Source organism: Phalacrocorax aristotelis, chromosome 7, assembly GCF_949628215.1.
Source record: "Phalacrocorax aristotelis chromosome 7, bGulAri2.1, whole genome shotgun sequence".
Lineage (NCBI taxonomy): Eukaryota > Metazoa > Chordata > Aves > Suliformes > Phalacrocoracidae > Phalacrocorax > Phalacrocorax aristotelis.
Genome location: NC_134282.1, coordinates 33,259,966 through 33,283,187, shown reverse-complemented (window position 1 = coordinate 33,283,187; position 23,222 = coordinate 33,259,966). Strand labels below are relative to the sequence as shown.

The window sequence follows — 23,222 nt, the reverse complement described above, 5'->3', positions numbered from 1 at the left end:
AAAAAAGATTCACTGACCCCAGCTGCCTGACAAACATGCAGTTTGCCTTTTTCTGCTAAATTTTAAGAAAAAAATAAAAAGGCCTATTTAAGCATTTTAATTTTTTTTAATTAGGATGGCTTTCTACCTGACAAAACAGCTTCAAACTTCTCATTTGAACATCAAAAATTGAAGTCTTGTCAAAGCAAACAGCACCAATGTATCTGCTAGGACAATTTCAATGGTCTTGTTCACCAAAATGTTTTTTTAAAAATGGTAATTCTGCTTCAGAACGTTCTTTATATCTTTATGCCACACAACTGAAAAAGTCTGGGTTTTAGCTTGTTCTGAGAAAAGCAGGTTTTGCCCTAAAATCAGACTCCATGCCACAGTCCTGTTTAGACCATGGTGAATTTTTACTTGCTCTCTTAATGCTGGACAAGGAGCATTTTAGCTAAAAACACCAGGATTTCTGTTGAATTCAGGGCATCAAACCGGTTTAGTTTCATTATCTGAAGCAAACAGAAACTGCACTGAAAGATCAGGACAAGCATTAACTGGCTTCATCCATCTTTGCCACCTCCGAGGGCAATTAATAATCCCTTGTCTTCCCAAATGGAGAAAGTGAGGGGTTAAATTAATTGCTTCTGACCACTTAATGAGTCAGGGAGAGGCCCTGGGAAGCTTGTCTCACCACTGCCTGCAAATCAGCTGGGGAAAAATATACTTTTCTTGGCCAAGGTGCATCACTTATGGAAATATTTATGCCTTGGACCTGGCACGGGTGTTATCAACCCCCAGACATGGGGCTGTCAGAGGTCTTCACCCTGTAAAATTCAACCAGGAATGGCTTCCCTGGCCATTGGAGTAAATTAAATAAATCAGAATATTTGTTTCAAGGGGAGTTGTGAGAAGAACAGTTGGGGAAAGCTGCTTTCTCGCAGGCACTGGGCAATTTTTGGGGTTGTCCAGCACAGAGCATGACCGAGCCTGGATACATGTCAGGACCTCCCGTGACCACACTATGGACGTATCACCTATGTTGTCCCTCCATGGAGAGCCACACCAAGAGGAAAACACACTGGGGAAAAAGTTGGACATTTTCTAAGTCTTAATAAAGTTACAGCCCCTTCCTGCCAACAGCACTAAATCACAGCCCAGAGGATGCTTGTTTTTAATCACTCAGCCTCCCGCCTTCCCCCCTGCATTGTGCTCTTCCTCCATCACCATACAAATAAAAACTGGGCATCCTGGGGACATCTCAACACTCCCCACCTTTCCACCCATCTTCCCAAAGTGCAAGCTGTTCCAGGGGACACCCAGCCCATGGAGCATCCCCCAGGACCCAGGAGCATCCCCAGATCTCCCATGAGAACGGGACTGTTGGCTGGAAGAGCATACCCCAATCTGGGGAGGCAGACCCTACTCCCACCCAAGCCTGTATCTCCCCCTGCCAACTTTCTTTTCCTTCACGGCTCATTGTCTCCCTCCTCCCCACAGAGAGTTGTCATGTCAGAGAAGGATTGAAGGAAACAATGCAGAGGAAATTGATAAGCATGGCTTGAAACCCAGAGAAAGGGAACATTTGCCTGGGAGAAGCTGTGATTAGACGCGTGCGTGCGTGCGTGTGTCCTTTGCCAGCACTCCTAAAAATAGAGCTTGGCTGCACAGACTGTCACACGCATGCAGACATGCCCTTGCTGAAGCTATATTTACCAGTCTCAGAGACAGCCAGATTCCCATATATGAGCTGTACATCCCCCTGCCCCAGGGCTGGCACGCAGGGCTTGTGAAGCCAGAAAGAGACCACAGTGGTGGTAAAGAACCTCCCTGAGCATCCCTGAGAGCTTGGGGACACGGAGAGAAATAGGGTGGGGAGTACCAAGGTGGAGAAATTAATTTCTGGAAGGTCCTTGAGACCATCTAGAAAAGCAAATATCTTGATTTGGAGACATGCACATGGGACAAACATCAGAGGCCACACAGATGGCCATCACACTCCTGATCCTACCCCTCTGCATAGCTCCCAAAAAAGCAGTCCCAAGAGAGGTACTTATCCATCAACCCATCTTCCTATATCTCTCTAAAAGCAAGCACTCATGGCCAAGTCCTCCAAGCCTGATATCTGGACAGGACAAATATCTATAGCCATGGGCTGAAGAAGGTTCACAGTGAGATCCAGCACTTCTTCAATTCATGAGACCACTTCTTGGTGCCATCAGCTGTGATGCTACATTCGTGGGTCTGGGCATGAGTAGGTTTGGAAGGAGGAAGGTCCCACAGCTGCTTATCAGAGAAAGGAAAACTGGTGCACGACCTACATCATCGGCTGGAAGCTGGCCCCTCCACCCCCCACCATGCTCATTAGCCTCATGATAAAGCAGGGAGTGTTTAAAGAGACAAAATTGAGGCATTTTAGTCATATTCATGAGATTTCTGAAGAGCATATTTGAAGACCGAGGTATTATTATCTACATATGTCTTCACAGAGGTTGTGTGCAATTAGCATTATTCAGAGATATGCAATTAACGTTACCCAGAGATATGTATTTCGGGTGGGAAAATAATTGTTTTTCTTCCCAGAGAAGTTGTTTTGTGCACAGTTTTCTCAGCTCTGAGCATTTTGGTCCAATTGGAAATTGGAAAATTGCCATTTGCCCCAGATTGCCCCTGGAAACAGGGCAACTGGCAGCAAAGGATGGTTCTGCAATTGCGGCTTTTGTTTAATTGGTGAATTTTGGACAAACTCAAAGTGTCTGCAGATCCTGGCCCAGTACCACCTGCAGCATAATGCCCTGGTGACCAATGCCACATCCCAGCAGCTCTGCTCCCCATTCTGTCCAGTGCAGAGCATCTGCCCCAATCCTGTGCCATCCCCAGGAAAATGAGTCTCGTCTCCAGATCAGGGACATGAGTCACAGCTTTGGTTGCGAACTTTCCCCCTCCAGTGCTTAGGGGTGATGCTGGGGTGGACCCAGGCTGCAGATGGGTCACCATGGGGGGAGCAGGGACAGCAGTTCCAAGGGTATGGCATGAGGGTTCATTTTCATGGCCTCTCAGCAAAAGAAAATTATCTTCCCCTGCACAGACAGTGGCGGCCATCTTCTAGGACTTGTCTTCATTTTTCAGCTCAAATACCGCCTGTTTAATCAGCTACTTGTAATATCACCTTGTGAAATTTCATTAACAGAGGGTGAAAGGTGAGCTCTGTCCCATTATTGAAATGCAAAAGTGCAGGGTGTCTTGCTCTGAACGTGCAAGTTTAGGTGCCTCGGCACACAGAGAGCACCACCAACCTCAGAGCACAACATTGAAAATGGCAGCAGAAGAGACTTTCCAGCAGGGAAAGATTGATTTGGTTCACTGTGCTAACAGCCACTGGTTTTGATAGCAAGCTGCCACACCCTAAATCATGTCAATAAACACTAAAAAAAATTAAAACCAGCTTTGATTTAGCTTTGTGAAGATCTGATCTGTATATAAATAGGCATTTTGTAAATTAGGAAGTTGAGGGTCATTTAGTGACGACAGCTCCATAAATCCGGTCCCTTTTCCCCCCTCTAGCTTTAAGTTTAAAAGCCTAGGCAAGGGCAAGGTCTAGACCTATCCAGACACTCACAGCATGACTTTACTGCCTGCAGGAGTTGTCCTCAACATGGGCACTCCAGACACAATCATTCACTCAAAACCACCCTGCAAACACCACTCATCTCACTCCAGGTAGGTCCTTTCTCCATTGCGGACAATCTGGTCACCACGTCCGTAGGGTCCTTTGAACTGAATCCAACTGCTCCCTGGCGACATTAGTGCTCTCAGAAGCACACTAAATCCAGCAAGTAAAGTTTCAGAGCTCTTTAAGCAAGATGAAGGGTGTTGGGTGCCTGACTTAGAATTGCTTGCAGGCACCAGTTGCATGTACCTAGGGGAGTACCTTGACATAACAGGTGACTTGACTTGAGACAGGACTGTAGAGCACAGCCCAGGAGCCCAAGAGCCCATAGTCATGCAATGCTCTGGGAGTACTCATTCCCAAATCCTCCCTCCAGCCTCCTTGAAGGCAGGTTACCCTAATGACACAAGCACAGAGAAACCGCCACAAGGGTAGACATAGGCTTATGGTCAAGCCAAGATCCCAATATCCTGACCCCACCACGAGGTCTAAGGGCAGCCCGGCTTCGCGGCACACCTAACCCACCTGCTCAGCTCAGAGGGACCATGGGGGTCAGCACACAGTCCTGCTGTTTATTTCAGAGACAAGCCCTGCAAAAACACATCAGTTGTCCAAAGCAACCCATGCCAGGTGGCTCCATACTGTGCCAGTTCCCGATGTCACTTCCCATTCTCCCTTGCTGCAGCCAAGGACCTTTACAAATAGTGTTCCACGCCAATCTGTTTGAACAAGCTGGCCTCCTCAATGCCACCAGGGAGGGTAGCAGATGAGAAAGGGTTGTGGAGCTGCATGGAAAACACCTGCTCGTTGCCCAGAAATGCAAACAGGCTTCCTGGGTGCTCTAAAAATATCTGAAATCAGGAAATCTGACATTGCATCTATCAGTGGTGCAACCAGCACCAGCTTCCAAAACATTGTGGCATCCCCAAGAGAGATGTCAAGGACCCCAGAGCCTCATGTTAAGTGTATGAAGACTTTCCAAGGGCTGGTGGCCCAGGGTGAAGGGCTGGTTAGAGTGGATGGAGGCAAGAGGCAAGCACCAGGACAAGCTCACCCCTGCTGCAAGTGGAACTGTTCACTCGCAGGCAGCTCCAGGCTGGGCAGGCGCTCACTTGGCTGCATGCAGATGGTTCTGCATCCATCCTCGGGGCTGTTAAACCCCTTCATTTCCCCAGCAAGAGCATCACTTAAGCGCAAGTGAGCTCTGGAGCTAATGCACAAATTATATTTCAAAAGCACTTCTCCCCGGTGCCGGCTATGCAATAGAGGGAAATTGCTGTAATAAAAAGCCATCCTCTCCAGATGCGAAAGGTGGCAAGCGGGGCAGGAGGGAGCAGGGGCCTCACTGTGAGGCCAGCAGCAGGGCAGCCCTTTGGGATGGGATTACACAGCATCCCTCACCTCCAAGTACAATGTGATGCTCCCCCGGGCACATGGCCAGCACAGGGCTTTCCCAGCACAATTGCCAAGACATGAAGATGCAAAACTGTCTGGACAAGAAGGAGCCAAGGGTGAGGAATCCATGCTATAAAAAACCAAAACAACCCACAGGGTGCAGGTCCTGTTCCTCTACCAAAAGCCTCCAGGGTAGGCCCCAGGCAGTATCGCCAGGGTTACGGTGGCTACAGTTTCCTCTTTAGCCTCTTTCCATGTGGGCTTTCCAAATCTGAGGGTAAGCATCTGACGACACAGGTCATCCTTAGGGGTCTATAGTCACAGACGGAGCAACTATAATCAGTGGCAAACCAGCCCCAAGCCCAGACTCACTGAGTCTAAGAGGAGAAATCTGCTGCTGAGCCCTTTGTGGTGAACCCAGGCAGTCCAAAGAAGGTTTGTCCCAATAAGTAATTTATAAATGAGCAATAGGAAAAGGATTATTCATGCAAATTATTAGAAGAGTAATTACCAAGCGCAGAGTGCACTGCTAGTAATACTCAGCATCCACTTTTCACAACAAGGTGCAAATCCTGCTTGAAACAAGCTGTTCCAGCCAGGAGCCTGAGACGAGACACCTCAACCACTTGCTATTGCATGGCCATGATGCCTCACTGTTGACCTCCGTGCCCACTCGCAGAAGATGCAAACCACCATGGCCCTTCTACATGCTAGCCTGGAGCATCATCACCCCAGCAGATCCAGCCCTGGGGAACACCTGGAGAGGAAACCAAGCTGGGGAACCCATGACACCACACACCTCAGGTTGACACCGACAAAGGTCACTTTGCAGGCTGGGGGCAATTGAGGGGTTTCAGGGACCTGTCACCCATGATGATAACACCCCTCTTGCCAGCTGGTTACACAGTACAATTTGTCATCATTGACAAAAACTACCCCACAACCCCAACTTCTGAAAAGCTACTAGTGCTCAGGAGGGGCTCACCCTGCAGCTACTCCCAGCAAGACTGAAGCATCATCAATCTGACCTGCAATCTGATAAGATCAGGCTTATTCTCATTTGGGGCAGATTCAGCCCAGAACTGAACGCATCCGTGTACAAATTGTCCAGACAATCAACAGCTGGGTAGAAATAAGAGAGCAAGCCCAAGAAGAAAAGCAGGTCTGGAGTTGGCTGCCAGACAGCCACAACCACTCACCCACCCAGGGTTGGGGAGAAGATACAGAAGCTCCAAAAAGAGCCCCATATGCCCCATATTTGCTTTTTTGTGTGTGCCCACGCACCATGCTCTGCACCACATGCAGGAGCCACGACTGTGAGAGGCCAAAAGCAGCTCCCTGCCCTGGTTGCTGCTGCTTCCAGCAAAGTAATGTTTAAACTCAAGGAAGCAAAGAGGAGGATCAAACAGCATCATTGGTGTTAACCAGAAAGCCCCCGCTCCTCTCTACTTTGCTCTCAGCTCCTGTTACTGCGCAACCCCTCTGGTATGGGGTTTGCTCCACAATCACTGCTGAGAGTCAGAGGGGTGTTGGGAGGATGCAGAAGGTGGATGCAGTAGCTCTCCCACTCCCAGCACCTTCCCAGTAGCCCAGCAAATGAGCTTCAACCCCTTCTCCTTCCCCCATAACACATGGGGTCCCTCCAACCCACCCTTGCAGCATTCAAAGACTGTGCCAGGATCCTCACTCCTGGATCCAAAAGAGCCTGGAAAACATGACATGGATGGACTCTCAGGATGCAGGACACAAACAACTCAACATTTCAGAAAAGTCTCCTAAGACTCAAGAGGTGGAGGACACCAACTCAACCAGGGCTTGGCAGAGCAAAGCTGCCCAGCTGCAAGAACAACCAAAGACCCCTCCAAAGGCAAACACATCCTCTGCTCAGCCCATGGGGTACAGGATCAGGTCAGCCCTTTGCGCCATGGGTTAAGGCAAGACCAGTGGGTGTACCTAGACAAATCCTGCAGGACTTGAGGCATGGGGAAACAGCTAGTGAAGAAAGCCATCAGGGACCCCAGACACATATCAACCAGGTCCTGCAAAAAGTATCAGGGAACAGAGTTGTCTACCTCTGATAAAAGCCCAGGGCACAAAGCCAGACAAAGTTTTCATGGAAGAGGGAGAATTCAAAGCTGCTTTAATTTCATGGGGGATCCTCCACCCAGCTCATGCTTCCAAACTTGTTAGCCACCATCCAATTCTTCCCTGACAGCAGGATTGCTAATTTTGCACATCCCAAAATAATACTTGCCAAGCAGCATTCCTCACTATGATTAAAACAATATCGGGCACTAAAAATATACAGCTCCTAGGGGAATCCTGCCTGCCCAAGACAACAAACTATTTAAGACACATCAAGGAGGAGCTTCTTTCCAATTAAAGGCAAAGCATGTTCTGCAATGGGAAGCTCAGGAGGGATGAAGGCAACGAGGGGAAAATAGAGGATGAGGGAGGGATAACGGGGTGGAAGAAACATGAGATCCCTGTGATGGGAGGGCCAGGGCTGGAAAAGTAGACATCTACCAGTGATGAAGCCCAACACCTAGACATGACCCCAGATGTCACCCCAGTACCCTTCTGAATGGCTCCTGCCTGCAGGAGCTCCCATTGCTGGTCAAATCATCTTCCCAAAATAGGTTACATAACTAACAGCTCCTGCCGGCTAAAGGACAAAATATCTCTGTGTAAAAAGTTTGTTATTCTGGCCCCCATGGCCAGATACAATTCATCAAACCAAATATTTGCATTTTTATTTTATCAACTAGCAAGTGAGTTATCAGACAATGCCCACTCCCAGTCATCAGCCGTGAGGAAGCATCCCCAAGAGCACCTCTCCATCGCAGTGATTTTACATGTTTGCCAATACATTCAGCCTCTGTACATTTTCTTCACATTTCCAACCTAAATATATTCCCCATTGGGTTTTCCCCAGTTGTTCTTGTGCCTGTTGTGTCTTTTAGCTTAACCTCTCCCCAGTCCCTTGGTTCCCTTCCTCCCCAGGGCACGACCAATGCCTGTGGGCTGCACAACCTCCTTGGAGCCAACGTCATGTTTGTGGGCGAGTGCAACCCAAGACCTTCAAAGCATCATGCACTTCCCCCAGTTAAATAATTAATAATCACTCCTCTGAACCTATGATTAACATGGCTGGTACACAATGGAACGCTTCCTGGTGGTGATCAGCCTCTGTGGATGCCCTATCACCTTTGACAGTCCAGATGAGGGCAAGGACCTTGGTAGATCCTGGGACAGGTCCCTGCAGAGCAGCCCCCACAGTGAGCTCTGGTTTTGAACTCAGCCTGCTCACCGCTCCCTTTGATCTCCTCTTCATTAGTCTTTCTCCTTTGCTTTTGAACGTAATTAATACTTCCCTGATCAAAAGCCCTGGTGAAAGGAGAGCTGTAACAACTCTTGTTTCACCACGTGTTCCCATTAAAGGAGGGCTCAGGCAGAGAGGAAGAATGAGACCACATTTGGAGCCTCAAAACTGCAGCCATTTCCCCTCCCTCTGCCCCATCCCCAGGATCTCACTGCCAGGACTGTAAGAGTCAGAGCATGCCATGTCCCACTTCTTCCCAGTGCCCAGCCACCCAAGCACAGGTTCTCCAGAGGACTTGGGACCTATGTGGTAGTTGCTTAGGGTCTGGCCAAACACCCATCTAACCCATCAGCAGCACCCGGAGGAGAGGACCAGGGCAAACAGATGGATATTTTCTCCCAGCACCTTCCCATCATGCAGATGCTGTCACTTCACTCCTCAGCCAGAGGAGGACCACATCCTACATAACCCTCACTGGATTTCCACATCCAGCCCTGACCTACCCCCAGTTCTTATCACTCAGCATCAAACTCAAGCCCAAGCTTTGAGGAAACCCTAATCCCCTCCCAAAACCCTTATAACTAATCAATAACCTTGCTACTTGTCCATACACCCACAAGCAGATAATCCAAGAGCTTCATTATCAAAAAAACCCATGTTTAACATCCCCTGCTGCAACAAATCCCCAGCAGAGATCCCTTAAGGTCTTAACTGGCTCATGGGGCTGTGGAAAGCAGCCATGATTGCTGAGACTGGGGGGAACAGCACCGGGCAGGAGGTGACTTCTGAGATGATTGAGAGTATCAGGCACCCACAAAGCCCAGCGCTTGATCCCTCCATCCCAGCACAGACCCTCTATGGACCATTAGATGCTGCTTGCAAGGGCCACAAAGCATTGCATGATGTCTCTTCTGCTGGCCACATGCCTCTCACCAACCAAAAACACCCACCCAGGATGAGCCAGAGCTGAGGTGCAGCCCAAGGCACCAGGAGGAAAGTGTTGATCCAACCCCCAACCTTTACTGTGCACTGATGGTCTCTAGAGCCCCAGCTCCCCCCTGCATGGGGTGAAACACTGTTTCCCCAGGCAGGTTGAGGAAGGAGATGCTGTTACATTTTCATCCGTCAGCAAGAAGATTTCAATTTTGCTGAGAGGAAAAACAAAACCACCATCCAAAGCATGTTCAGCCCTGGCCAGACACACTTCCCTGAGACACATGAATTTTGAAAAAAGCACATTGCCCACACGCAGCATCCCCTGCTGCAGCATCCTTCTCCCCTCCTGCTTCCTCTGCAACTTAAAGACAAAAGGAAGCCAAAGATTTTTTTTACATTTTGTTGCTTTTTGGGCTTGCCAGAGCTTTGCTAACCTGCTTGTTTCCCAGCCTTTGCATCAGCCAGGACAGTAGCATGCCCCATGCAGGGATCCACCAACACCAGAGCCAAGGTCATTACACCCAGGTGACATTACCCAGCAGGCACATCCAAGGGGCTGGCTTCGCTCCCTGGCACCATCAGCCTGGCCAGACCTTGCAAAGTCACATAAGGTGACATTTTCCAAAGAATTTAACTCGCCCTGACAAAAAGCCGGCTAAAAAGTCCTCCTGTCTGTACATATTCCTGCTGGCAAATACTGTTCTAGGAGGAACAGGCTGTTTTTACTGGCATTTATTAGTGTGAAGGAAAGGGAACAAGCTCTTTCCCAAGGTAGGAACCCCACAAGAAGATTATTTCCTTTGAAAAGGCACTTGGTTTGGCTCTATTTTTTATTTTGTGCTGCAGCAGGCATGATGATATATATCTTTTCAGAGGCGAAAGGAGAACACAGTGCTCTGATCTGCTCGGACAACCCCAACTGCCCCCCCTTCTTTTTATCACGGTTCAGCTTTCCTCTCGACAAAAAACGTTGGTTTTAATTCCACCTGCGAACGAGAACAAAACCAAGCTGCTGAATGCCTCGCAACGACGCCAAGCCCCGGAACACCTCAGACATTTTGGGAACAAGCCTAGTCTCTGCCCCCCAAAACATGGATTTTTTTTTTCTCCTTTTCATCCTTGCAGCAAGCAGGAGGAGGATGTACACTTCAGGGTAAAGAGCATGGAAAAGCCTGAAGCTTCTTGGGTCAGGGAAGCTAAAAAAAAATAAATCTCATTTCAAGATGTTTTCACAACCTCCCCTTTGCCTAGAGCTGCTGCAGACACAAATCATAGTCCCCCACTTAGGCAGACCAGCCCCATGGCCACCCCGAACAAGTGGAAAACATGACTTAGGAGCAAAGATATATATTTGGCTTGCCTTGGTCTTGTGCTGATAACATAAGAGGGTGAGAATGGGGTGACTTTCACCTCAAGGGTGTGTCCTGGGGACCTGCCTGCCCAGCTCTGGGTGGTCCTGTGGCTGGAGAAGGGCGTCAGCGGGGCTGGGCCTTGTACGCAGCACAAGGAAGGAGCGAACTAAAAGAGCTGATGGAGATACTATACTCATGCTGAGGACTGGAGAACTCAAATGAAAAAAAAAAAAGAACCCCAAAGCATGGACAAAATAGACCAGCAGACTAGAAGGGACACTCAGTGCATGCTACAGCCCAGGATAGTCTGGTCCTCCTCCCACCACTACTCATCCAAGCTTCATCCTCTAGCAATGCAAGGATGCATGCCTAGGGACCACAAACAAAACTGAGCAGCCAGAACCCGCACTCAGCCCTTTTGCAAGCCCAGGATTAGTGAAACTGGATTGGGGTTGTGGTTTGGTTTTTTTTTTTTGGTCTGGTTGTCTGTTCTTGCATCCCTTAAGATGCTACACCATAGTTCATACCCCAGCCCATAACATAGTCCAGCTGCTCCCCTCCTGCCTAAGCTCAAGCTGCCAGCAGTAAGTGTGTTCTACTACTTAAAAGCCATTCTAATATCACTTAAGAATAACTCGATTACTCTCAACTTCTTTACCAATGAGGAAATGTGCCCTCTCAAAGCCCAGGATAGCTGTCCCCATGCAAGGCAGCCCGTTCAGCATCTGTCCCAGGCAAATCAGAGCCTGCAGCATACTGGAAAAATTCATCCAGCCCTGAACGCCATCAGGAAGCATTAAAAAAAAGACAGATTTAATGTCTCTGGACAGGGAAAAACCTGTAGAAGTTTATATCTTTATGCACCCAGCAGCAGAAGCTGGGAAATATAAAACAAGCAGACTGAGCATGGGACATTAGGAAAAGCCTTTACAGGCTCATTTGGTTTCAATCCCTCCCCTTACCAGCCCAGTACACTTATTTTTTGCTGTCCCACTGCCTTTCCAAAACAAGGATAAATTTATACGGGATGCACAGAGACAGGGATACAGGCTCAGGGAATTACCATCAGAGGAATCAGGGCTGGCAGACACTAAGTTATGGAGGTCATGGAGTCGGGGATTTTCCCCCACTCCAGCCCTTCTCCTTTGTTTTCTAGTGGTATGTCATAACCCTCTCAAAGCTATTTTTAAGCCCTTGTGACTTGTTTCATTTTGGGACAGATGCTGATCCCAGGAGCAGCAGGGTAATTCCTGCACAGCAGTGTTATTCCAGGAGACAGCCTCAGCTGGTCAACTTTTATACATGCTGAAACAGTTTCTAAAAATACCTAATTTTTTTGAAACAGAAACAAGGGAGGTAGAGAGGAGAGGGACAGAAATCCCAGTTTAGTTTTCCTGATTCATTTCCTTACCCCTGAGCTCATCAGAGGACACTGCTGGGGACAAATAGCCCAATTTCTCCTTCCCAGAGCCCATCCCAGACACCCGTCTTTTGGGATACATCACCAGAGCTGAGGGTTTCAGCCACTTTTTGACAGAAGGGAAGAGCAGGACTGCCCCTTTCCTGAGGGGGTCTCTTCCCAAGGCAGCTCTTCCTTGAGCAGGGAAAAGCATCCCACATCCAAAGCTATTGCAGGGGGAAGAGATGGGCAAGGACAAGATCCAGGAGACATCTCACATGCTTTGGCCTCCAGGGTTGCCACACCAGCAGGAAGGGCAGCATGTCCTCTGAGCTCCCATCTTTCCCCAGGCTGTTGGATTTGCAAAGTAACCATACACTCTTTTTCTGGGTGCACCAGGGAGCATGCAAAAGTTGCCGGATCAGCCCTGGTCCCAGCATCAGGGTCTGGTAAGAGTCTGTGGTGTTCCTGCTCCTATAGCCTCAGCCTCCCTGGGGTTTCCCGCTGGGCAGATAGGATGTGCCTCCAAAATAAAACCAGACCTCCTGTCCAGTCCCAGCACCTCCTCTCCCTCCCTACAGCTGGGTGGGGAGGCCTCAATGTGGGGCTTTCAGGGGGGAGAGCAAGGGAAGAAAACCCCAGTGAGATGTCAATCTGTAGCCAAAGCCAACCATATGCACCCTCAACCCTCCACATCCAGACAGCACCCAAATCTGCAGGAGGACAGCTGTCCCATTTTGTGTACAGGTTGTCCCCCTCCAGGAGATGCAATGCTCTGAGAAGTGGATATCACACCAAGATGCAGGACCCACCCATAGCCCCTGGGGGTTTATGCACCTCAAACACAACAGAAAGCTGCCCAACCACAGCTTCAAAGCCCCAGTACATGCTGGGGATGCACAGCCCAGAGCTTGCAGGGCTGTCACAGGACACCAGCCAGTAGCTCCACACATGAGGGTTAATTTTGTCTGACTTTCAGCATGAGAAGAGCTGGTACATTCATTTTGCTGTGCAGAAATGGAATAGATAAGCTGCTATTGGACTGGGGAGAGCAACCTCCAGATGCATCAGCAAGACTGAAACCCTACAGTGCACAAGCAGCCCAGCAGCCCAGAGCTGAAACTCAACCACAGCCAAAACTCGAAGTGATCCAAGCACACACATGTGTGCAATTTACACCCCCCATGAGCAAGAACTCAGATGCTCCAGTGACAATTCCCCACCTCACCCAAACACAAAGCACCGTCCCTCACTCCTGCACACACACACAAAGCTGTTTAAACAAACCATCCTATTTTTCCTACAAGCCTTAAGGGGAGCAATATATATATGTTGCAGTTGCTTCTATACTTAAGCACTTGGCTCTTACTGAAGTGAGGGAGCAAGGCAGATATTGATGGCTAATCCAAGCCTTGTAGCAAATGTCTTTGAGTCAGAAAGTTTGAACCTGCATAACTAAAGTGATGCCTTCTAAAGTTTCAGGCACCGGCACACACATCTCTTCATCATCTCTGAAGCAAAGAAGGTTTCAGGAAAATTTCTCTAATCCTTTCAAAGTTATAAAGATTTAAATCCTTTGCATTTTCATCAAGTGTATTTCAGCTCAAAAGGAGAAACAGATCCTTTCTAAGCACACCAAGAAGAGCAGTCAAGCATGCATGGGGTTAGGAGCAGTTTTTCATGGCATGCTATCCACATCCCATCCCTTACAGGATCTTTCAGAAAAAAATAAATCAGTCACAGCATTATTTATATCTATTTTCCCCCAAGCTCAGAAGCAGCCAGCTGTATTTTGTTCAGCCTGTCCCAAAAGGCTCCTAACAAAGGGGAGACCAAAACTTGAACATGTGCTGGATGATTTTGAAAGATATGAATGACTGCAGCAAGGAAGCAGCTGGGAAGTTCCCAGGCAGGCACAGTCCATTGGGATACCCCATGCCTTGCAGGGTCCCCATTTCTTCTTGAAGGAGCTCAAGGTGGGGGAATGAGAGGGAGAAAAGGCCATACGTTGTTCTGGTGGGCTCTCAGCATCATCTAGATCTGCTCATCCATCTCCCTGCCCCAGCCTCTCCTCCACAGACAATGCTGGAGTAAGAAGGGCTTTGAGACACAATACAACTCTTGCAGAGGCCATTAAACAATCCCAGGCTCATCAGCAGAGGAATTAAATTCCTCCTTCACACCATTCATGGAGAGCACACATCCTCAAGCAGCTCACCTGGCCTCAGGAACACCAGCTTTTGCTTTTAAACCAACAAACAAGGGGTAGAAATTCAGGGTAACTACAGCCACATGAGGACCAAGACTCAGCAGCAAATGATAGGAAGGACCTGCTGGTGTAATAGCTGTAAACCCAGGGCAAGGAGCAAGAGCAAGGGACAAGGGATGGACATCTAAAGTCCATTTTTCACATTCCCAAGTAGAGCTGGGAAACGGAAACAGTACCTCCCTCATCTTAATTTCCTAAACTCTTGAGATGATGCCAAAAAACCTGGAAATCCCAAACTTCTGTAGGCTACAAAGCTCTTCTACCAGGCTGATGGATGGACGGTTCCCCACCAAACCAAACCCAACGCAGCCCTGCCTGCAGCTCCCTGTATTGCTGCCTATAGGCTGAGATTACATTTTTTGCCACAGACCTGGACTAGGAGCATCCCACCAGGGTGGGGGACACCAAAATTAATACTTCTTAGTGGAAGGAGGGAAGCTAACATCAGCCAGAGGAGGAATTGCAAAAAAACAGCAAGATAAAAAAAAAATAAAAGCCCTTCAAAGTCAGTTCCTCAAGGTTTGAAGGAACATGGCCTTAATTTCATCAACTGTGAAAATCCATTAACATCTTACTAAAGTCCATTTAAAATATTAATCTGGAGGATATTTTATGCAAAACTGCTGCTGTAAAGCATTAATGGCCACATTGAAACTCCCTTCCTGTGGCGATCACCTCCCAGTGGGTTTAGTGAAGGTGACAGCAGGGACAACAGCAGGGAGTGACCCAAGGAAAGGGACAAGCAATGCAAGAAGTCCCTTGACAGCTTTGGAGGAATAAAGTCTAGAGCAAAGTTTGGCGTTGTTGATGCTGGTTTTCCAGTCTGTTTGCATCCATGGGTCCCCACAGCACAGTGCAGGGTGATGTGCAAACCCTGCTGGACCAAAATGTGCAGAGAAGGGGCTTTCCCAGGGTCACACCCCAAATCCAAGAGGTATGCACAAGCCCCTTCCTCCTCCCCACCAGATCATGGGAGATTGTGGGGGCAGTTCTTGACAGTTTTTTCTCCCTTAGAAGCATCACAGTGGTTTATTTAACAAACCCTAGCTCTGCCATGGTGGGGAATTAGAAGGCAAGAAGCTCTCCACTGTGGCCTCTGATTAACAAAATATATTATTAGCATCCCAAAGTGAGCTTTGCCAGTGCCTATAAATACGAGCCAGCAGTGACTCAGCAAAGCTGCAGCTATTTCCCCCCCTGCCCTCGATTTCCCAGGTAGTTGCATCTTGGGGTGTGCAGTGTGCGCGGCCCTGGCTCGCAGGATGCTGCACAGGTCGCCATGGAAACCCAACGCTGCTGAAATCATCCCTACTCCAGAGAATCCTGCACTAGAATTTCCCCCCAGCCTGGCCAGGAATGCCCCAAACAGACATGGGACCAGGCTGTGGCATAAATTGGCAGCGCAAGAAGGAGGAAAATGGGGTTTTTACCTTTATTTAAGCTATTCCTGGCATTTAAAGCCACCCGCGTGGCAGGGAAGATTCTCTGTTGTCTTGCATGAGGCTGTACTGGGCACCCTGCCCTTGTCCAGCACCCAGCCCACATGCTAAACCACAGCCAGGGCATAATGTCATGCTTTATATTTTTTAACTAGCAGGGTTATCTTGGCAATCGCAATCAAGGGATATGACATGAAAAAGCACATTAAAAAGAGGGTTTCCAACCGCCTTGGGTAGCTCTGTCCACCACTAATTAATCCTGCCATGAAACTAAGCAGATTTAATACATCTGTCCCCCAAAAATATAAACACCAGTAACACTGGGGTTTCTAACAGCCTTTCAGTACATCACATTAGTGGACTCACCGAGCCCCAAGGCACAAAACCCTTCAGTTTTGACTGAGCTTAAAGGATTTTCATTTGCAAATTCACCATGTTAAGTAGGGCCCTTGAGCAGAGACAGGCAAAGTTTTCCAGGAAAAAAAAACATTCAGCCTAAAAAAAACCAGGGCATTAACGCTTGGAAACCCCCAAATTTCCATGCTTTTGTCCAAGTTTCAAAGAGCTGTTTGTGCCTGGAGAATGCCAACATTGTTTCACTGCAGCATTTAAACAAGCCGCCGCCACAGAAAAGGAGATTTGCGTTTGGAACTCCCTGTGATTTGCTTTTCCATTCCTATTGCAAAAAAAAAAAAAGATTTAGTTTGGTAGCAATTTTGATAAAAATTTCTCCTTTGGCTAAACAGTGAATCACAACGGGAGTACCACGGGATGGCTCAGACCCTCCTGGACCAGAATCACAGGAATGGGCACTACTGGATAAGACAGGAGCAGTAATTACTATTAATTACTCCATTAATAGTAATATTTCCAGGTAGGTACCAGCAGCTTCTGATGGGTGAAATAAGAGGGAGGTGCTGGCCAAAACAAGCGAAGTTTTTCCCCCATCCTAAGTCCTGCCCCAAAAGCAGCTGCATCCCCCTGCCCACAGCCAACTATGTGGCAGCCCACTTGCTGCACTGCTGCCCTCCAGGGCCAGAGCTCCCCCTGATTGATTATTTATCATTGCACACCATAAATAATAGAGTTTGAAAGGGAAACCTTCCCGTGCAATACAAGCAAGGTCACCTTTCCCCTGCCAGGGCTCAGCTCTCATGTTCCTGGGTTAAATACCAAGATACCAGCCCAGCAGGAGAAGATGCTGTAATTACACCTAGTCCTCATGATGGTCACACACAGCAACCAGAGATGCAGTCTCCCCATCCCAGCACCACAATGATCCAAACAAACAAGGAAGCAGATGAGGTCTGGGGTGGAGTTATCAGGGAGCATCAAGAAATCCTTAAATCCAAGTCATCTCAGCAGGCACTGCTGTGGCTGGGCTCTGCCAGGACCGCTGGTCACAAGGGATGGTCCTGCAGACTTGGCCCTGCAAATCTAACATTGTTTTTGGAGACCCAACAGGCCCCAAAATTATTTAGGGTCTCTAAAACTGACAAGGCAGCACGTTCCTAAACCCACTGAGTTTATCCTTCCTATTTATAGTCATCTCCCCATCCTGGCCACACCAGAGTATCCCAAGCCCTCCTCAGCACAGCTCAGTTCCCACAGAGCTAGAGGAAGGAGGAGAGCCAGAAGCTCTGATAAGGTCAGGGACAAGGCTTTTAAAATGTAAATGAAGGCCAAGGAGTTGGCCTAGTCCTGCAGGCATGCACTCTGCAACACACAAAAATGAGATTAGCACAAGGTCCCCTTGGTGCAGGTCGAGTCCATCTGCTTGATATTCTCCTTGCAGAGGGTCTCCCCGAGGACAGGACCAAGGCCAGAGCTCCCAAGGACATCTCCCACCCCAGCACTGTCCTGCTCAGGCAAAATCATCCTGGCAGGTGTCAAATGGCGGGGGGGGGCGACGGAGGAAGATGCAATTTTGGGCCATATCAGTATTTCATTCACAGAACATCACTGCTGATGCTGCATCCCTCGAAGGGAAAGGAAAGTGCAAGGGAAGCTGGAAAACCCTCTTCCAAAGCTTTGGAGGACGGCTTATTTTTCCTTTCAACATTTATTTGGGTAGGGTATTTTTTAAAAGCAGCTGGAAAAATCTGCTTTGCTGTTGAGCTCCAGTGCTGGCCCTCAGCCCTTGGCCACTGCTGGGTCTCCTCCAAGCCCAGCTTTGCTGCATCCCTGGTACCTCCACAGTCCTCCCAGCTGGGCAGCCACAGAGGAACACAAAGCCTGCTGAGCCACATATCAAATCAGCACCTTTATGAAAGTTTTCCACTTAAACTATGGCACATCAAATTCCAAACAAGACAGCCATGTACAAGCTGAGGAATGCAGAAAAGATGTTTTAACACTTGACCCCAGCAGATGCTTTCCAGGGGCTCAACTCTGAGCCCAGGCTAAGGACCAGAATGACTTTTATTCACCCCAAACCCTGGTACCACCTGCATGCTGCCCACCAACGTCCTGATACCTTCCCTCTCCTGGAGCACTTTCCACCCAAACACAGAAACCAAAGGGAAACTGAGGCACAGAGCATTGGTGCCACCTGCCAGCTCAGCAGAAAGCATCATCCAGGGGTTTTCAGCCCTATGCTCTCCACTGGAGCCTCTTGCCCCCAGCAGACACCTCTTCCTTTTTAGCAAAGGCAAAAATGTGCATTTTTAAGGCTGCCCAATTAGGGCACCCCCAGTTCCAGTAGACCCCATGCTCACTCCCTGCTCAAGTGCCAGTACAGATGCCCAGAGGTCTCCCCTCTGCTGATTTCCAGTGCTGTTTGCACAGATAAGCCATCCCTGAGCAGACTCAGCTCCCCTCGCTGGGGTGATTAATAGCGGTTTTGCTAGTAAAACAAAAGGCCATTAGGAGCGCTAATATTTGCTCTCCCTACTCCCTGCCTACTTCATTTCATACTTCAATGCAAGCCCTGCATGCTTTCCTCAATGAGGAATTAATAAGGACGCAAAGCCACATTGATTTCCCCCACTACAGGGGATCAGATACATCTCCATGAGCCCAGTTGAACCCAAAGACACCCAGACCCACTAGCTGTGAAAGCAAGGATGTTCCCAGCTCCATCCACCCAGATAAGGGATAAATCCCAGACTCAGGTAGAAATGATTGCAATGTCTTTTCTCTATCTAAGATCAAGTTTTGTTAATATTAAGGAGAAGAACAGCTCTTCCACAGGGCTTTTAGCTCACCTGAGGATGGAGAGAGTCTCATATCCATCCCTATCCCAGCCCAGCTGCAGCAGGGACCCCATTAACATAGAAAAGCTTTATTAAAAGCAGCTCTGAGCATCCCAGACCCCACAGCCTCTAAAGAGTTTGGAAATCAGGAGAGAAACCCCAAGGGACCAAAGCCCATGGAGAAGAGCCCCACTTTGAGGTTACTCTCTGCTCGCCAATACCAACTCCTTTACAACTTGCATGGGGACAACGTCCCCTTGCCAAAAACCTCCAAACCAGAAGAAACCCCCTTGCTCTGAAACCCTTTAGGGAGGATGTTGAAGCCTCTTGAATCCTTTAATACCAATGGTGTCACCCTCTTCAGGTGGGCTAAAAGCCCTGGGAAGGGAGGTTGAGTGCCTTTGGGTTTATTGGGGTGGTGATTTGCTCCACTGCTTGATTCAAGAACTGGACAAGTCAGTGTAACACAGGACCAACAGCCCCATGAGGTGGGATACACTTTTTCCATCAGGATACACAAGTTCATTAAAATATAACCTTTTACTCGGGGTAGGAGCAGTTTCCCATTTTGAAAGCATGTTCGGAATGTCGTGAAGTTTCCCATATCCCATTTCCAACAAAGAGGTTGACTTTACTGGTTGCACCCATGTTGCCACTCAATTTTAATAGGCTTTTATTTTTTTTACCCGCTTAAAAACAACAAGTTGACCTGAAATCACCCAGCTGCAACATATGGCCTGAGCACATTGGCTGAGCGAAGCCATTGCTGCTCAAAACAAGTGGCAGTTTCAACTCCTCATCCCCACAATGGCCAGGCTGTGATTTGAATCTCAAGGATGCTCTGTTCGCTGGGATGAGCAGACACTGGGAATTTGGGGATTTGGACTCTCCATGATGTGGCTTGGAGCTGGAGCGTAGTGTTGAGGGTGCTGACCACGACACCGACACCATGCAGAGCAGGCAGCACTGGAGGTGCTGGGCTCTCCTGATGAGGAATGGACTCAAGCCCCCAGAAAGAACCCATCATGGACCATCTCACAAAAAATCCTTAATTATCACCGAGAGCAAGGATTTTGATTTTACTCCAGCCCTTGTCCCAGAGAGCCAAGACCCCAGCAGGCAGGGAGCCCCCTTCTCCCCCAAACCACATGCTAAGCATCAGGAACCACATTTTGGAGCATCTTAGAGATTAATTACCATGTTCCCTGTTTCAAATGGTCCAATGATAAAGTCCATCCAGGAGGAGGGTCTTTCACCATGAGCATCCTGTGGGATTTATCCAGGAGAAGGCACTGTCTGCTGCTGCGGGAACATGGCAGGATAGGATTCACAGGTCTGCAGGCCAGGGAACGCCGATGGAAATTGGGAAAAAAGGCAGATTTCAAAACATTCCTTGAAGCAAAGGCTTCTTAGGGGATTATTTTCTTTCTCCTTCTGAGTTTCTTGCCACATTCTCTGCAGGTTTTCCCTGGGTGGCTGGGACCCGAGGTGCTCCCATGCTCAGTGCTGCTAACACATATTTCTGTATTCTCACATCTCTCCTAGCTAATCTTTAGGGAAAGAGGAATTGACAAACTGGTGAAAAACTGACTGACACTCCAATCAAAATACAAAAGAAACAGAAATAAATGGCTCTGAAAAGAATTGCTATTTAATTAGAAATTACATCTGTGCCAGTGAGTCATGGCAGGGAAGCGATACATCAGCAGGCCCAGCAGCAAAGGGCACCTGCCAGCAGTGTGACAATGGGGACTGGCTCCATCCCGGGGCTGCGATGGGAGATTTTGAGGGGACAGAGGGGATGCCTTGCCATGGGGGTCCCCTGATAAGCCTTGCTGAGCTGAGACCTACCCTGCAGGTACCAGCCTGGCACAACCCTGGAAAATAAAATGCCTGCGAGCTTGAAAGCTTTGCAGAGAAATCCCTTCCCAGCAGTTTTCCTGCTGGAATGGGAAAATCCCCAGTAAATCAGATCTAATGAAAGGCATAAATAAAGATTGCAGAATGAGGGAGGGAGAGAGATTAGGGAGGTGGGAATAAAACCACTCCTCTGTCTCCGTGCTCTGGCAGTGTCCCTCCCCTGGGGAAACCCTGACCTTCCATCAGTGGGGTACCAAAGCTTGGCAGCATTTGGGGATCCCCCCCAACTCCTCTGGGAGATGCTGAGGAAGGTGGGACAGGGTAGGAGAGGATCTGGCAGGGAAATGGGGAACATGAATCAGTCACAAGGGACATGAGGTGTTGAGAGTGGGGTGGTCCATGACCCCCTGAATCTGGGCTGTGATGCATATGTGGGAAGCAGCATCCTCAGGGGTGCTCCTGCTGAAAGCTGTGTCCTTCACCGAGTTCTTTGTGGGGAGGAATTCAGGCTTTGCATAGCAGCAAATAAAAGCAGAAAATAAATTTTAAAAAAAGACAAAAACAACACCCTCTTTCTATTTTTTCTCCACAAATGATCAATCCAACAGTAGCTGGAAACATGGCAGCTTTCACAGCAGGAGCGAGGCAGAACAGACAGACATCCCTCTCCACAGCCACTGCCTTGCCCTCTGGTGTTGGGGGTGCCTGGGGCTGGGGTGCCCCTCAGCATGGGACGAGGTGAGGGTGTCCATCCTGGGCTTTGGAGCAAAGGAAAACAGAGAGAAGGGCTGGGTATGCTGCAGGTTTGGCTTCTCAGGTGTCCCATAAAGGCTGAGCCTTTCTGGCCCCTTTCCAGGAGTAAGACTCACTTGCACACCTTCATTTTGTATCCTCAAGACACCATCCTGAGGGTTTCAGAAGGTCATAGGAACCATGAATTGCACCTCTGACCTCATGCTGGAGGCTTTGGACATCCCTGCAAGATCACTTCTGCTGCCTTAGCTTCACTGTCATGGACAGGAGTCTCTAAGGTGGGTTTCTGGGCAGCACGAGCACTCAAGGTCCCACTCTCCAGCACTGGTAATGAGAACTTTTGAGTATCTTTTATCAACCTGGCTTGGACTGAAAATCCCTGGGCTGTCAGTAGTCATCACAGAGGTGATGAGCAGGTGCCTATGGGAGAGGGGAAGAGCAGGTCATGGACGGAGTGGTGTTTCCTCCCCAGCCCACACCTCAGCCACTCATTTTATCCCCCACTGCTGTTTATTCAGGTCCTCCGCTGGCCAAAATAATTTGATATCTTTTCTTGCCTTCGCCAGACTCTGTGTGCATTTGGAGGTGAGACCTCACGCAGTCCCGTGTAACTAGTCCAAGGTGGATTTCCTGGGAGCATCACCCCCATCTCAGTTTTACCACCTCCACTCTTTCCCCAAATTACTGTCCTAATATCCCCGCTGATTTTCAGCTTAGCCTCATTAACAGCAGAGGCAGAGCGTGAGCTGGCATTAACCTGCTATTAAAGGAAATCAAAGCCTGGGAGCACAGGAGAGAGTGTTGTGGTTGTCAGGGACCTGGGTGGTTGCACTGTCACTGGCTGAGCTTTAGGTGCAAATTATTGCATGGAGGAGGTTCCTGCTGAAAACTTCCCACCAGCCATGCAGTTACCTTGGAAAATAGCATTACAATAAGGTTGCGCACTGAGGGATTGCTTGCTGACATCTGCCACGCACCCCAGCACTCCTGCCATCCCAGGGGAATCCAACACTGGACCCCGACCCAAATGTTCTGTGGGAATCAGAAGAGCCCCCAAATCATCATCTCACGACGAACTGCTCACTGGAGGATGAGTCAGTTCGGGTCCACTCCAAAAAGTGTGTTCAGCACTTTTCAACATAACCGGTAGGAGGCAATAAATAACACGTACGTGCACACGCCACCTTGCCTCTTGCAGACCTGGGATTGCCACCTATCGTTGTGGTTCAGTTCTAGGACAAGAAACTCTCCTTGCTCCCATTGCTGGCCGGATTTTACCAGGCTGGATCCCTACTTCGGACTGATTCCCTCCCCTCGTTGTGGTCCCCCACAGACCAGACACCCCCATATACATGCCCACACAGGCCCGTGGTTGTTCTCTGCCTCCTGCCCAGGCAAGTCCTGCAGCAGGGACCTTTGCTAGGATGATGCTCCTGCATTTCGGGCGTGCTGCTGGTTTTTTACAGATTGTGCAGAAATTGGCCCCAAATATGACCCACGGGGTGGGTGGGTAGGGTGGGGTAGTGGTGTCGTACATATTGCATTCAGAAGGGACTGGTCTTAATGAGCCTATTTTTCAGAGGTGGGGAACTGAGTGGGGAAACTGAGGCACAGCCCCTTCCCAAGGGAGTAACCCGTCCTGCGCTGCCTCAGT

General features: G+C 48.9%; 1 long non-coding RNA gene across 1 annotated transcript in view; it reads right to left on the bottom strand.

Annotated features, from left to right (window-relative positions):
- The window catches only part of LOC142060142 (uncharacterized), a 50,266-nt gene that overhangs the window by 26,150 nt on the left and 894 nt on the right, over nucleotides 1-23,222 (bottom strand). The gene's annotated exons all lie outside the window — the stretch shown is intronic.